The 17,258-nt window shown below is 45.8% G+C and overlaps 1 long non-coding RNA gene across 1 annotated transcript; it reads right to left on the bottom strand.

The window, feature by feature from the left end:
- Window positions 1–6,665: 6,665 nt before the first annotated feature.
- On the bottom strand, window positions 6,666–16,343 carry LOC142068824 (uncharacterized). The gene is made up of 2 exons (XR_012664719.1): window positions 11,003–16,343; window positions 6,666–8,087 (listed from the first exon to the last, which is right to left on the bottom strand). It is a non-coding gene; the product is annotated as an uncharacterized LOC142068824 (long non-coding RNA).
- Between the last annotated feature and the right edge of the window lie 915 nt (window positions 16,344–17,258).

The following is a 17,258-nucleotide window of genomic DNA, read 5'->3' as shown; positions in this document are numbered from 1 at the left end:
GCTTCAGGCTCTGTTCCCAATTTTAATCCACAGCATTCAGGAAGGTATAACACTAGGCAACATGCATTTGTTCATCTCTAATCAAATCATTAGAGTGTTTTACAGTAATGGCCCCAAGTACTACGGCTGCCAAGAAAGTTACTGCAGGGAATACTCTAGAATATTTTTATATACACAAGGGAGCAGCCTACACGTATCTCTTTGTAGCTCTGGAAAGGTTTGCCTCTGGTGCAAGTCTGGCTTGCATCAAATGGAAATGAGTTGGTAGATCTGATTCCAACCCAAAACCTAGAGCTCCTTTGTCTGCACCACAAGACTGTGGCGCCATTTGATTTCATTGGCAGTATCTGCTCAGAAGAGACTGGAGACTGGAATCGCAGAGGCAAACTGGCAGAGCTGTCTGTCGCAGTAGCTTACAGAGCGTCTACCTGTTCAGTAGTCATGGCTCTATCAGGCCTTCATTGTCACAACCAAAGGCCAACATCCCTATCCCCTTAGCCCCTCAATAAGTTGCTCATCCTTCACTGCTGACCAAGCATGACTTTCCTTTGAAAGCTGCCGGCTAAACCACACTTCCTGTACCAGATCCACAAACAACAGCAGTGCGCAGGGTGGTTTTCATGTACAGAGATGTACAGTGCCAGCAATGGAAGAGGAGCGAGGTTTTGGCTTTCCACTTTCTAATTGATGAGCAGAGTGTTTGTCCAGCTGTGTTAATGAAGCTTACAGAAGATTTGCTGCAGAGGGTTTACTACTCCAATGTACTGTTTACAATGCAGTAATTAGGTTAGGGTATATTCCAGTTGGCTTCTTGCAACATCTCAGTGCTCAGCATTATGGGTAACAGTATGCAAATTACAATAGATGCAGTGAGACCTTTTTTTCTCTTTGAAAACAAACAAAAATACCTACTAAGGTTCTCTACTTTTCTCTGTTGTCTGGTGTTAATTCAACAAGGCATGGTTCACTTGGGCCTCTCATACAAAACATCATGATCTATGAACAAAAATGTCCTGGATTTTTCTTGTTTTTTATTTGTCTTTCAACAGCTGCATAGGAGAAAAGTATTCAGAGAAGGGGAGATAATGAAAAACAGTAGTGAAGTCATAGCCCCAACATCAAATATACAAGAAGATATGTCCTATAAGAGACGCACAATATCAAAGTGTCAAGCAAAAAGAGCACATGAACACTGTATAATGTGGTGGAAAGACATAGCAGAAGCATAATAAGTGACACCAGCCCAGGCTTGTCCTCAAAGCACTCTCCCTTCTCTGGTTTCCAAACATCCATTTTATAGCCCTTCTCCTGGGCACCTGTACAAAGAGAGGGCTAAGCTAGAGTGAACTCCTTGATCACTGTGGACCAGAGAGTGTACTGGTGCCCTGTTAGTCAATAACACACACCAAAATGGAGGTGTTGGCTTTCTTGTGATTTCTTTCCAGCATGATGGGCATGACAAGCCACACACTGTTGCTCTGGGATCCTCAGTGGAGCAGCAGCAGGATCAGCCTTGGTAGAGGTTTCATCTGCATCTGTTGGCAGGCCATCAAGAGGTATCTTTCAACACATGATAGAACAGGCATGTTATAACCTTGGGTTTAAAAAGCACTATATAGTAGAAGCTCTAATTTAGGAAAGCACTATTGGTTTAATTCTGGCACATTTGCATTGAAAAGAGACATAGCTTTGTCTGCAACCCAGTAAGGCTCTGTGCTAACATCTGTTTCATTTCTTACTGGAAACGGATGACACAGGGGTATAACCATCAGTCCAAAATGTGGGTTTCTACTGCCCCTGCATACAGGGTACTCTCTGTTACCTATGTTGGACCTGCATAAGAGGCCTGGCTCTCCTCCATTTGAGGTCATCTGTAGAGCTGGTTGGGAATTTTTTGAGAAAAAGTTTTTCTGTTGAAAAATGTTGATGCCTCAAAATGGAAACTTTGTGTGGAGAAGGGTCAGGTGTGATTCCAAAAAAGTTTCAGAATTGTCAGAACGTCCGATTCTGACATTTTTCAAGGTGCAATTAATTCAAGTAAACTTACTATTTCAAAATTGAAGCTAATTTGTAGTACATTTTTTTTAAAACAAGGTCAAAATCTAAACACACAGTTTCAAAATTATCAATTTTTAAATTAATTATCAAATTAATAACCCACTCTTGAATCCGCAAAACTATGGGTATGGGTGTGTCTACACTGCAAAGAAAACCCCTGGCACTGGGTCTCAGAGCCCGGGTCAGCTGACTTGGGTTCATGGGGCTTGGGCTGTGGGGCTAAAAATAGCAGTGTAGACATTCCTGCTCAGGCTGGAGCCAGGCTGTGACCCTTCCCCATCATTGGGTTTCAGAGCCCAGCCTCCAGCCTGCACAGAAATGTCTCCATGGCTATTTTAGCCCTGCAGGCTGAGTGTAGACAGTGTCTGTGCCCTATATCTTACGTGTGTGGCGGTCACTGACACCACAGATAAGTGTGAACAAAAGCTTGTGCCCCTGAATGTTCACAAACAGCAAATCAAAACATGGCCAAACTGAACAGCCTTTGGGATCCAGAGCGAATATTTGCAACCACTAAGCTGCTTTGTGCAAAGGGACCAAAAAGCTCCTTTAAAGGGGCAGCCAGGGATTCCCATTGTAAGGAAATCCCTTGGGTGCATGAAGCTGGTGTAGTGCTGTACCATGTAGAGGGTGTGAGGGCACCAGAAAGAGACAGGGCATATCAGCAGCAGGGCTGAATTGGACCAGTCCCCAGCTAGTGGACCACACCCTAAGGGCTGCTGCAGCTACTTGCTCTAAGTTTTGGTTGGGGCCAAAGTGTCCTGGGTGGTGGCCCCAGGATCAGAGCATTGGAAGTTAGCTAAGAGTAACCTTTCGCCCCATCACATTAGAGGCGCTCACTGTTTTTGCACCATTGAACCAACTCTCCTCTCCTCCGTTTCCCACCGATAACGATACAATGGTTCATTATTGCTGTGGCATATAGCTGCAGACTGGGTAACATTATGGTGAAGTGGAGCCACAAAAGAGCCTTGCAACAAGGTGACTCAAGAGGGAGTGTCTGAGTTGGTGGAGGTGCTAATACTGTATTGATTTCCCCGCGCTATACAGTTATAAAAGTCTTTTCAATAAGCAGTATGAGCAAATCCGCAAATCCCCAAAGGCTTAGCTGGCTTCTTTCTTCCTCTTTGAAAAACAAAACAAAAAAATTAAACTAGCAAGCAAACCATAAATAATCAGAAGAGGAAGATAGGATTGCTTTGATATTGGAATATGACTGGGTTATTGCTTTTGGTGTTTTATCCTACACCATATTAACTTTCATAATTACCAGAGAAGAACTTTTGTAATAACACAAGTACCCTTGTGCGTGAGCAAGTTTGTGTGTGAGCACTTGTGTTTCTCTGGGCCTGTGTGTTTGCAAATGTGTGTGTGAGAATCTGGGTTTGAAAGTGCATCTGTGAGCATGTGATAGTGTTCATATTGTGTCTTTGTTTTTGTGCATTTCTCCGTGTGTCTAGTGTTAGGGGCAGTATCTGGGAATGTATTTATTGTATGTTTATCTAAACTTCTGTGTGCCATTATACCTGTGAGTATCTCTGTGTGTGTGTGTGTAGATCGGTGTATATCTCTGTGCATGTCAGTGTCTAGAGCTGTGTGTTTCTCTGTGAATCTGCATTTGTGTTTATTCATATTTCTCTGGGTCTGTAAATCTGTGTTTATGCATATTGTGTTTGTGCAAGTATCTGTGTAAGGATGCATCTGTCCCTGAGTGTTTGTATTTGTATCTGCTGCTTCTCGTGCATCAAGGATGTCTAAGAAGTTTAACATGGGAGGAATTGGCACATTTGTCAGAGGGTAGAGTTTACAGTGAAAGCCAATTTAGAATGATAGCACTGCATTTCTGCTGCTCAATGTTGCTCATTGGAGCACAGTGCTAAAAAGATTGTGGCATTCAAAGGAAATAATTTATAAACAGCAGATGTTTTATAAACTGTGATTTAAAAAAAAACTACGCAGTGTATACATGCGCCTTGACTTCCAAAAAGGTATCTAGACGGAGCAGCTGCTGGAAAAGCTAAGGGAGGTCAGCTGCAGAGTGGCAGCAAAATGCACACACAATGGCGAGCACTTAATAAGAAATTTCAGAAGCGATGCAAAGAGGGGATCCAAGGGAAATTAATCTCATGCATTTTCAAAAGAAATAGGAAAATCATGTGAAGTGGGGGATGGGGTGGGGAGGAAAAGGGAAAAATAAATCAATAACGATGCTGCAAAGTTGGGCTGAGATTTGAAATAATTATGTTGCACGCTCTGAGCTGACCTGGGATGTTTCGCAACTGGTAAGCTGAAGTCTGACCTGGTCCCTCTTTTTCCCGTGCCTGGGTTCTGTGATAGTGGTGCTGCCACTGGGGAGATTGGAGGCAGCTGGGGCTGTCATTCTTTCCCAGAGTGCCTCTTTGATACAGCTGTAAAAATTTCATTTTAGACATCAAAGTGCCTTTTAATTCCAGCCTTCAGTTTGATTGATTTCATTTCATCTGCAGCCACAAATAACGATGCCAGGATTTCAGCAAGTGTCCTTCCAGCACTCTCTAATTACAGTACATGCTTTCCTTTTTGTAACTGGCCCCCCTTCTTTCTTCCCAGCCATTTGCTTCTAGAGCAGCCACTTTCTAGTTCCTGTTGCTACCCCTCGGAAGCTTCATGGCACCAAAGTAGATGCACAGGAGAGAGGACATCGCCCCGCCTTTTGTATCTGTGTGAAGTTTCGGATGGGGTTTCATTTCAGATCAGGATGTGGTGTGCTGTGTGAGTTCTGGTGTGACCCACTCGGAAGAGTGTGTTACAGGCCCCATTTGCAGTAGTGGATTAACTACTGGACCAATGGGGCCCATTCCCAGGAGCCCTGGCCAATTGGGGGGCCACGTAAAAATGGGCAGCCCTGCGCCCCGACCCGCTTCGCCTGCCCACCTAGTGCTCCTGCCGGGGAGTAGGGGTGGGGCAAGCCCCTGCGTTGTGACCCCATTTCCCCGGCAGGAGCACTGAGGGCGGGGTACTCTAGAAGGGGGAATGCAGGTGGAAGGGATGGGCTGGGGAGGGGCCCCCACTTGCTCTGGCCCAGGCCCCACAAAATTGTAATCTGCCTCTGCCCATTGGTGTCGATCTGCGGAGGATATGAGTCAGTACAGCCTCTAGCTACAGCAGCTTGGGTCTTGCAGCTCAAGCGGTGAGAGTTTATGAGTCTAGCTCTAGAGGGTCTTGGTTCAGGCCCTGGTGTGTGATCCACAAGGGGGGGCTGTCACACTTGCGTCATGTCGTGTGATGCCCACTGGTTGTCCTCTACCTGTGGCTTTTAATCTTCATGACAAAGTGTCATTCCCAGAGCCACACCTGATATATCCACCATACATTTGCTCTAGCCCATCAGCTGTCATTCCTTTTCCACCCCCTGTGTACACCTAGCCTGGCCACTGTCTTTTCCCACGATCTCACCTGCATTGGCATGACAGCCATCTTGTCTCTAAACTGGCCATCTTCATGGGGACTGGGGACACCCTTCCTGCATCTTTGCACCTTAGCAACTTTATCTATTTTCAGACCTCATCAGAAGGCATGGCCTTTTGCCCTGGCCTCAATGGCCTTCCGTTTCTCTGTTGTTGTTTTTACCAGCCTCAGTATGTGGTTTACAAACCCCACACCAAAGCTGAGACAGGGGAAAGGCTGGAGCAATACTGGGCAAGGAAAACTCCACCCCTCAGGCACTGCACTGAGCATGTTCCAGGGGAAAGCAGCAGTAAAAAGTGAGCTCCAGCAGGCAGGGGAGAGGAGAGAACCGTTTCCAGGAGGGGCACTGCCCTGAGACTGTAGGAGAAGGAGCGCTTACTGAGGTGGTCTGGCAGTGAGTCTTTCTGCCCTCCTTTGAGACATCACCCAAGAGGTAGCGAGAACTGCATGCGGGGGCACCAGAAAGTCACCTACATCAGCTTGAAACTCTGGCGTTTGATGCAAAGGACTATAACTAAAAGCAGCCATGCCCCAAACTGAGGCATTGCATATGGTAGGAAGTAGCCCAGGTGAAGGTGAGCAGGAGCAAGGCTGAATGTAGGCCATCCCGTGCTATCACGCTTTCAGGGTCCCAGGCAGGGAACCCTGAGGAGTGGGAGGGCCTGGGTCTCCTACCCACCCCAGAGCCTCCTCTGCCTCGTCCTGGGATGGACAGGACTACTGACAAAGACCCATTCAGGGGTTCAGAATACATTGAACTAAAAGAGAGACTGTAGCAGCAGCCCCTGACCGCTAGGGCTGACTGAACAGCCACCCCACTACAGGTACTTTGGGACAGTTCACCTGAAAGACACAATATTTGCATGTACATACATTGGAACCCCACTGCAGAGAGCCGTATTCAGTAACACCCAGAAATACTCCTTGTGACACCCAGAACTACTTTCCAAACAGGAGACATAACCAGCTCAAGGCACTGTTGGAAATCTAAGGCTGTCATCTCCATCCCTTCCCTCATAAAGGTGAGACTTGAGATTCCTTTCTTTAACCCTCCCTGCTTTTTGATGGTCTGACTGTTGCCGGCACCCAGTGCCGAGAGGCTGAACAACAGCTTGAGTGGTTCGTTACCCGGTGTGCTACACCCAATAATCACAACGGGGTGGAGAAGCAGAAAAGTTTATTTGCAGCTGCAAAAAGGTACAGGGAGAATAAAATCTCAAATCCTGCACAACAGAGCAGGAAGTTACACAGGCTTTTATACATCCTTTTTCCCAGCATACTTATCCAATAGCAAGCTGCCCCAAGTATCCATATAGCCAGCCAATCCAGTTCCCAGCTAGTTCCCTGATTCTCTGTATCATTTGTTAAACTATACATAAAGCTGCTTTATTCAGCATTGTTCTTCCATATCTCCCCTGTTTGGCCTTGCTTAGTTTCAGGCAGTCTGACTCTGCAACATACTGTTGCAGATTCTCAGCATAACTGCTGTGTGTGCCTCCAGGCAGGAGGGGGGGCCAAGGACACTTGGGCCTAGTGCGAGGGGGCTTCATCGACACTCATGGTCTTCCATCCCCTCGAGTTACCTAGTGGCCATGCCCCAGTGTCCCCAACAACTCCCCCCTTTGAGAACACTCAACAGCCTTGGCTCTGAGTTTTCTCACTTGGGCTTGCTACATTGGAGATATTAACTGGACAGCAAGTTACATTTCCAAACCCCTTTTTTGTGGTAAGATTATTTGTAAGTGTTTCCCTAAAAGGGGAGGAACCATTACACCCACACTGCTGGCCTCCCCTTTTGGTCTTTATCCAGTACCCATCAGCCCACTGTGTAATAACACAGGAGCTCTTTCCCACAGGATGCCCATAGTGATCAGATTGGTTTCGGGTAAAACATAATACTTCCTCAGTGAGTACTGCAACTGAATACTCCTGGTCCTGATAGGTGGCCTGCTGTAAAGAGGTCTTATTCCAGAACGGTGAGTCCGTTCTTTCCTGCTCTTTGGTGGTGGCTAATTCTGCTAGGGTCAAGGGCAGCATGTCAAGGGGCATTCCCGTTTTGGGGGATAGTGGAGTTGGAGCACATACCCAGCAATCAGTCTGGTTTGTTAAATTAGCAACATGGTGCGCAAGCAAAACAAAGGAGTTATGCTCCCGATATGCACAGTTTGGAAATACCAATACAGAGAATAACAATGTTACCCAATTAATTATTACCAGAGTCTTCCCAACCCAGGGTCTCCAGTACCTGGGTGGGCCCATTTTAGCATTAAGGTGCCCGCTATTTGTGTCTTTTAAACAGTAGTTTTAGCCCGAGATCGTCACTAGATGAGGAGTCAGCAGGTTGGACGGTCCACTGTTCTGCTGACGAGGGGGCAGGTACTGCCTTCAGACGAGAGTGATGGATCCAGTTCTTGTGTCCCTTGATCTTTGCCGCTGTATGGGAGATCAGCAGGATGGTATAGGGTCCTTTCCACTTTTCCTGGAGAGGCTCGTCTTTCCAGGTGCGAACAAGCACAGAGTCACCGGGCTGTAAGGAGTGAACAGGAGAATCCAAGGGGAGAGGCTGGGAATCCTTGGTATGCCTGTGAAGAGACAAGAGAACAGCAGACAGGGAACACATATACTGTGACAAAAAACCATTACCCAACTCCCATTCCCCTGACAGAACCGGGGTGCCATTCATAGGCCATGCCCTTCCAAACATAATTTCAAAGGGACTGAGCCCTAATCTACCCTTTGGGAGAACGCGGATACGGAGTAGGACGAGGGGCAAAGCATCAGGCCATCGCAGTGAGGCTTCTTGGCACACTTTTGAGAGATGCCGTTTAAGGGTCTGATTGGTACGCTCCACTACACCACTGGCTTGCGGTCTCCAGGGCATATGGAGTTTCCAGGGGATCTGTAAGGAATGTGAGATGCTTTGAATGATTTTTGACGTGTAATGTGTCCCATTGTCAGATTCCATCCACAGGGGGAGTCCAAAGCGAGGAACGATTTCCTTAACAAACTTGAGGGCCACTGTTCTGGCAGTGCAGTTACAGCATGGGAAGGCTTCTGGCCATCCGCTGAACCGATCCACTATGACAAGGAGATATTTGAACCCTTGGGTCCGGGGAAACTCAGTAAAGTCTATTTGCCACACTTGTCCAGGGCCTGGAGTGGGTTCTAGGGCAGCTGGTGGCACAGGATGTCCCAGTCGGGGGTTATTCTTTTGGCAGACTAAGCAGTCTGCTTGTACCTGGGCAGCCAGGGGTCGGAGTCCGGAAGTGATAAAGTATTTTCCCATTAGCTGGATAAGTGCTTCCCTGCCAGCATGAGTGGTTTGATGTAGTTTCTGCAGCACTGGCCGGATTAGGCCCTTTGGTAAGAGGACCTTCCCTTCTGGGGAATGGAGCCATCCCTCCTTTTCCCGGAGACTGAGTTTGTCAGTTAGCTGTCTCTCCTCCGCAGAGTACTGAGGGGTTGGAAGTTTCCCTTACTGATGGGATAAGGGCATGCATATGGGCATTCTCAGTCTGAGGGGATGGCAGGGTGGCAGCATGCTTAGCCTCTCTATCTGCCCAAGCGTTACCTCTGGCCACATCTTGATCCTCCCTTTGATGGGCTTTACAATGTACCACCACCACTTCCGAGGGGAGTTGTACGGCTTCTAGGAGCCGGAGGATTTGGGGCCCGTACTTGACTGGGGAGCCTTGGGCTGTCAGCATTCCCCTTTGCTTCCATAGGCCAGCATGAGCATGCAGCACACCAAAAGCATACTTTGAATCAGTAAAAATGTTGACCCGCTTTCCTTTTGACAGTTCAAGTGCACGGGTCAGGGCTATTAGTTCAGCAAGCTGGGCAGAGGTCCCAGCAGGCAAACCTTCAGCTTCCACAGTGTCATGGAGGGTCACAACAGCATAACCCGCCCTCCTTTGCCCATCTATTACAGTACTGCTACCATCAGTGTACCACTCATAATCTGCATTTGGGAGGGGTACATCCTTTAAATCCGGACGGCTGGAGTACTGGACATCTATGATCTCTAAACAGTCATGTTTCTGTTCCTCTGTTTCTGGCAAGAGAGTGGCTGGGTTAAGGGAGGGGCAAGGCTGTAAGGTGACTTCAGAGTTCTCTAACAGCTTAGCCTGGTACCGAGCAATCCGAGCCTGGGTGAGCCAAAGCCCTCCCTTTGCATCCAATAAGGCTCGGACCATGTGGGGAGTATAGATTTGCATAACCCCTCCCAATGTTAGCTTCTCCGCTTCCTCAAGCAATAGGGCAGTAGCTGCGACCGCCCGTAAACATGCCGGCCAACCCTTTGCAACCTGATCCAATTGCTTAGAAAAATAAGCCACAGGACGTCTCCATGCTCCTAACAGCTGTGTAAGCACTTCTAGGGCCACCCCCCTTCGTTCATGTTCATACAACTGAAACGTCTTAGAGAGATCCGGCAGGCCCAGAGCCGGGGCTTCCATCAGTTTTCTTTTCAGGATTTTAAATGCCCTGTCAGCCTCTGGAGTCCAAAAGAAGGGGTCATGATCTGCTCCTTTTACACAGTCGTACAGGGGTTTAGCCCACAGTCCAAACTCTGGGATCCATATCCTGCAAAAGCCTGCCATACCCAGAAATGCCCTGAGCCGCTTACAATTATTTGGAGAGGAACTTGACAGATAGATTCCTTTCTTTTTTTTTTCGCTTGAACGCTGATGCTCCCCTTGCCTTAGCTGTAACCTGATCCCTCTCCACCTCAGACAACAGGGTTCTCAGGAGGATACTACAGTCGTCTCAATCGGCTTATGACTACTGAGGCACCCCTCAAAGACTGAAATAAACCTGTTTGGGTTCGTTGAGAATTCCCCAGCCTGTGTTTTAAAAGCTGCTAAGTCTATTGGATTGAATGGCACATGGGTGTAAACTTGCATAGTGGTAGCCTGACGTCTGTCTGCCCCTGGGCAAGCCACAACAGTCTCGGTAAGCAAAGGATAGAGTCCCACCGAGGGGGCAATCTCTGTAACCCGAGGCATCCTACCCTAATACGGTGGGAGTGTGGGGGCCGAAGGGGACACCGGCTCTGCCATTACAGTGGGGGTGGGGGTCTGGGGACTAACATTAGCTGCTACCGAACCAGTCGGAGTCAGATTACAGTGCTGTAAAATATCTGGTCGAGTACATAAAGTCAGAAACAAATGCGCATACATATGTTCATTCCATTTCCTTGTTCTCTGACAGAACAGGAGTAACTGAAGGATCGTGTTGTAATTAATTGACCCTCCTGGTGGCCACCACTCCTGGTCCTCTAGTTGATATTGAGGCCAGTCAACTGTACAGAATCGTTTTAATTGGCTCTTAGTCATCGGATCCGCACCAAATACCTTCCAGTTTGCTAGAATGCACTCTAGGGGCGTACACCGTGCCCTAACCTCTGAGCTCTGTCCCTGTCCCATACCTACAGGGTAACTCTGGGCGTCCCCAGGTTCCAACAGAGCATATAATCCGGATTTTAAAAGGTTCCTACCTTATCCAAGGGACCGGTTCTTCACCGTGGCCTGCAGCTGCTCCTCCCCCATGTCTAAGGGACCGGTTCTTCACCGCCGTCCACAACAGCTTCTCCACTATATGAGTGCGTTGCACCGTTGTGCCCTCTGGGGTCGATCAAATCGCGTCTCCTCCGAGGCCCCCGATGAACTCACCGGTGCGCGCTGGGCGTCGGTTCTCGCCGCAATCCTTGACCTCCAGGAGGGGTCCGGGCAAGGCTAAATTGCAGCCTCGTGGCCCACCCAGGGACGCCAAAAGCTGTTGCCGGCACCCAGTGCCGAGAGGCTGAACAACAGCTTGAGTGGTTCGTTACCCGGTGTGCTACACCCAATAATCACAACGGGGTGGAGAAGCAGAAAAGTTTATTTGCAGCTGCAAAAAGGTACAGGGAGAATAAAATCTCAAATCCTGCACAACAGAGCAGGAAGTTACACAGGCTTTTATACATCCTTTTTCCCAGCATACTTATCCAATAGCAAGCTGCCCCAAGTATCCATATAGCCAGCCAATCCAGTTCCCAGCTAGTTCCCTGATTCTCTGTATCATTTGTTAACTATACATAAAGCTGCTTTATTCAGCATTGTTCTTCCATATCTCCCCTGTTTGGCCTTGCTTAGTTTCAGGCAGTCTGACTCTGCAACATACTGTTGCAGATTCTCAGCATAACTGCTGTGTGTGCCTCCAGGCAGGGGGGCCAAGGACACTTGGGCCTAGTACGCAGAGCTGCTGCGAGTGTCTCCAGGCAGGAGGGGGGGCCAAGGACACTTGGGCCTAGTGCGAGGGGGCTTCATCGACACTCGTGGTCTTCCATCCCCTCGAGTTACCTAGTGGCCATGCCCCAGTGTCCCCAACATGACCATCCGTGAACTCTCCACTTTGTACTGATCCTTGTAGAAGAGTCTTTGCAGGTGCCACATACCAGATATGGACAGGTTACAGAGCTTCCACCCGAGAGAGACACATGAAGATGTGTTCCCTTCAAGATATCCTTAATCCACTGTCTGCTCAGCTCACCTCAGGTATGTTACACATGGTGCCATCTAATACAGTTTAACATTCCATTACATTTCCCCCTTTAAGTTTGACATTCCTACCATTTACACTATCACACTATTTTTAAAGTTCAGTAAAGATCAGTCTGTTAAGGGTCTCTGAATCGTACTGGTTTTCTAATTAAACAACCTGAACAAGTAACAACCTGAACCTGAACATAGTCACTTGGCTGTCCATTAGTTGCAAGGACTGGCTGTGGTTGCTTTGGTATCTTTGAGTCATTTTCTTCTTGTTCTGTATCCACCATCTGTAGAGCTTGCTTTGTTCCTCAGACAGAAAAATCAACAAACTGGAGATGTCGACAGTTTCTCATAAACTCTCCACTCTTGGTCTTGATCACACATGATCTGAGCATGTAATTTTTTTTTTCTTTATGACAGCTAGAGTGCTCCATCCTTTTTCTCCACTCAGTTTGCAACAAACATGCTCACCAGGTTCTAGAACAGGCAGCTCTCTGAGTGATGTCTGTTGCAAAAGTGTTCCTAAGGTCTTTTTGCCTTTTTATCTGATCTGGCTACTCTCCTCATGTCTGGCTGTTTTGGAGATAGGTTCTTTTCCAAAGTCAGAACGGTAGTTCTGAGTTGTCTTCCCATCCGGAGTTGTGCTAGACTACCTCCAGTAGCTGCTATTGGTGTTGATCTGTAGCTCAGAAGAGAAAGGAATGGATATTTCTGCTGTAGGATTTTCTTGGCTGCCTGGACAGCTCTCTGAGCCTCTCCATTCACTTGTGGGCAATGTGGGCTGCTAGTAATAGGATCAAAATCATATTTAGTTTAGAATGACTAACTTAAATTCTGCTGCAATTAATTGTGGTCCTTTGTCCATCAGAATATGTTGCTCCAGAATATGAGCAAAAGTGCACTTCACTTTCTGGATAACACTGCAACATGTTATGTCCTTCAAGTACATTATTTCTATATGCCTGGAAAATAAAAAGTTCACTATGACAAAGTAATGATGGCCTCTGAATTCTCATAAGTCTGCAGCTAGTCTTTTCCAAGATCTGTCTGGTAAAGGTATAATTATTGAAGGTTCTTTGGATTGCTTTGATCTGCTAATTCTGCAATAGTCACTTGCAGATACTTTATTCTTTACGGCCTTGCTGATGCCCTGCCATCACACTGACTGATTGGTCTGTTCATGGCATTTAGGTAGTCCTTGATGTCCTTCATGGATGAGGTTTAGGATTTCTCCTTTCATTTCATTTGGAATTATGATGCAATTGCCTTTAATCATAAGTTCATTTGACTCAATTGTCCACGTACCACAAAGTAGTTGCTTGTCACTTGCTTAGTGTCCTTTAGATAGTTGGGCCAGCTGGCCCTAATGTAACTTAAACTTCTTGTAGTTGTGTGTTTGTCAAGGTTGCTTGGGTAACTGGTGTAGTCCCTTTTTGACACTGGTCCATGTGTCCACAGCATCCACGTGCACCTTTGTTGTCTTTGAACTCCCAGGTAGTTGAGCTCCATGACAGTGTGTCTGCTGTGACCAGATATGTCCTAGGAACATATTCAGCAATTGCATTAAATCACTTTAAGCTTATCAATAGATGTTGGCATCTCAGCACTGCTTGATGCAGGTCTGTTTGGTTGATGAGGATTACAAGTGATTCATGGTCTATCAGTGTAAAAGAATCTGATCTACACAGATATCTGTAGAAGTTCTCACATGCCCGTATGCTTTCTGGGAACTCCTTTTCAATATGTGCATGTCATTTTTTCTGCTTCTGTGTGTGAGAGCAAAATGCAACTGGCTTTTGCTCAGTTCCATGTTGTTGCAGCAATACACCACCTAAGCCATAGCTGCTTGCATCCACATTGACCACTGTGGATTTATTCACATCCTAGTACTTAAGAAATGGAGCTGTTGAGATAATTTATTTTACCTTTTTGAAGGCAATTTCTTGATTTGGCCCCCCTAGCCACAGTGTGTTGGACTCTAATAGTTCATCTACTTTCGTCTATGTAGAAATTTCTTGTGGGTATTGACCAAAGTAATTTACTATCCCCACTATGCATCTCAGTTCTGACATATTTGCTGGTGCATTCAATTCTCCATTTGCTTTTACTTTCTCAGGGCTAGGACCGATTCCATCTTTGTTTATTGTATGACCTAAAACCTTGATTTTGGGTAGGTGAAAAAAGCAATTTTCCTTGTTTATCTTCAGTCCGGATTGACAGATTAGGCTTATAACCTTGAGGGTTTTGCTGTGGTCTTCCATTGAAGAGCTTTATATCAAAATGTTGTCTATGAAAATACAACTCCATTTATGTTTGTGAACAGTTCTGCCACCTTTCTTTGGAAAACTTTAGGTGCACTGGTAATTCCAAAAGGTGAAAGCAAAATCTCCTAAAGGGTGTGATAATGTAGTCAGTTTAGCACTATCTTTGACTAAAGGAATTTGCCAAAATATGCTTGAGGCATCCATCTTGGAGAATTCTGTAGCTCTTTTCACTTTGGGGAGGAAGTCATTCAGTGTTGGGAGGATATGTCTTTCTCTCACAATTACTTCATTAAGTCTTTTAAGATTCACAAAGATTCATTTATATATTTTTTAATCGGTACTACTGGGGAACACAATGCTGTTGGCTCAGAGATTTCCTCCAAGATGGCAATCCACACCATTGTCTTTAACTCAGTTTCCAATTTATGAAGCAATGGGATAGGAATCCTGAAAGGTGTATGTACACTACAGGGTTTGGCATTGTCTCTTAATGTTATTTGTAATGGATCTCTATGAAGTTCATCCATCTTTCCCACTAGGCCCATCATGGCTGCCATGCTCCGCTGAGAAGGCTGTTTGGTCTTTGATCACTCACACTCTGAATGCAAACATTTTGTCTTAAGTTGTTTCTGTGTTGAACTGGCCCATGCAGTTCAGAATACCTCCAGGAATAGTCCGGGCTGTGTCAGGTGATTTCAGCTCTGCAAGGGGCTGTAAGTCCCTTCTAATATGACTGTCATGTCTGCTCTTTAGTCATTTTTAAAGTCAATAGTCTTTCTATGAATATTCAGTTTCACGCTCAAGGCCGTCTCTGTCCTCACACATATTAGATTCCAGAAACAATGACTCTTGGTTATCTGTAATATTAGTCAGCTCTCTGATTGCCAGTGTAAGGCAAACAGCTGCAAAACATCCATATTTTGTGCATTTATTACATCTTGTACCTTTGGTTGGACATACATATCTTGGGCTATGAATTTTCCCACATTTTGAGCATTTAGTCTGAAAGGCTTTGTAGTTAGCCTGGGAGTTCTCTCCTTGCCTCTGGGGTTTTATGATAATGACTTTCAGCACTCTTGCTGTGTCTTATTACTGCTTCTAAACTAATTTCTGGTTTGTCAGGTTTGGCAAATTTTGTTTTGCTGCTTCACAAGTTCTGACTGCTTTGCTATTTTGAATAGCTGCATGTGAGACCAAGTCTGTGTTTAATTGTAACAAAAGACTATGGTTTGTAAGGCCAATAGCCAATGTATCTAAAATATTTTCATATTTTACAGGCCCCAACATCACAGCTTTATGACAATGAATGTAAAGCTCTGATAAAAGATTCAACAGATTCCCCTGGCTGTTAAATTGTCTGGTAAAAACATGCCCTTTCATAAACCACATTTCTCTGAGATATAAAGTGTGCATCAAACATAGCCAGAATCCTTTTGTAGTCATCTCTGTGACTGACTTCAGTGAAGGTAAAAGATTTAAAGATATGCTCTGCCAGCCTCCCACAGAATATATTAAAGAGGATACCTGTATATCTCCAGTTTCCTTGTGCAGTTTGGTCACAATGCAAAATCTTGCAAAATACTGCTTCTAGTCTGTCCATTCTGAAAGTCTGTCAAAGCATTAGGGCATTGAAGAGTGGCATGTTGATGAGAGCGATCCTGCAGCCTACCTTTTTTTCTTTTTCCTTTTTTCCTTTCTCTTTTTCTTGTGCTTGCAACCTTTGTTGCTGCTTTTCTCTGGTTTCTGTTCTCTTCTGACACTGGTTAGCCTGCCTTCACTTCTGACACCATGTCTTCTACCAGAGGTGAACTGGTTACGGAGCTTCCAACCCAGAAAGATAAATGAACATGTCCCCTTTAAGATCTTTTTAAGACACAGCCAGCTATGGCTGTTCTCAGCTCAGATAAGATATGTTACAAACGGCATCACTTAGTGGCTAAACATTATAATACAGTTTAACAGTCCATTAACCGAGTATGCTCACTGGGTACTTGGCCCTTTAAATCTGGGACAGGCCACCTACTGCAGCCTTAAGTGAGTCATTTTGTCTCACTGTCAGCTGCTGCTCCCTTTCGCCTATCTAGTAGGTGTTTAGCTCCTTTAATGTTTTCTACTAGCTTTCTCTCTCTCTGTTCTCCTGCAGGCATGTCACAATTGGTATTCATGCACATTTTGCTATGGTTTCAGAATCAGATGGATGTAATTGTGTCAGTTAAAGTTTCATGGAGGGAGCCCAATTTTCAAGCTCATGGCTTACATCTCCTTTTAAGTGTTCAAATCCGCACTTAAGGGCCAAATGCATGCTTTAGGCATCATAGCTGGGATTTCAAAGGAACCTAGAGAACTAGGCACCTGGGTGCTTCACTTTGTTAGGACAACTTGGTACATGGAATTATTCAGGAAGAGCTCTTCCAGAATGTGTCCATATGTGGACACTCTTATTCCAGAATAAAGGTGCCTGGTCCCTGTGCAGCTTTACCCGCTTTCACAATGTGTTAAGCTACTGGAATAAGAGTGTCTGTACATGGAGTTATTCAGGAATAACTGATCCTGAATAGCTTCATGTTCAGAGGAGCCCTTGTGAAGGGCAAAGACTGGGACTTTAACTTTTTCTGATTTTTCTCCCTTCCATCTCTCTCTCTCTCTGTAGCCTATGCCCAGTTGCCATACTGATGAGTGCACTACAAAGGCTGAAATTCAGCTGAGAATCATATTGTTAGATTGCTCATTCTCCCCAGCCTATTGGTATAGACAGACTCTTCCTGATGTGTGCATTTAGGATTATGATTCTGTTCCATATGCGTCAAGGAGGAAGAGCAGATTGTGAATTTGCATGCGTTTTATTTTTGCTTTTGTGCTCACATTTTTCAGCCCTCATTTCTAGTGCTCTTTTCCCACAAGGACAGAGACTTCATAAAAACCTGGTGCTGCCTCATCCCTGGAGCTGGATTGAGACATG

Source organism: Caretta caretta, chromosome 13 (assembly GCF_965140235.1).
Source record: "Caretta caretta isolate rCarCar2 chromosome 13, rCarCar1.hap1, whole genome shotgun sequence".
In the NCBI taxonomy this organism is placed as follows: domain Eukaryota; kingdom Metazoa; phylum Chordata; order Testudines; family Cheloniidae; genus Caretta; species Caretta caretta.
This window is presented reverse-complemented; position numbering and strand designations above follow the sequence as displayed.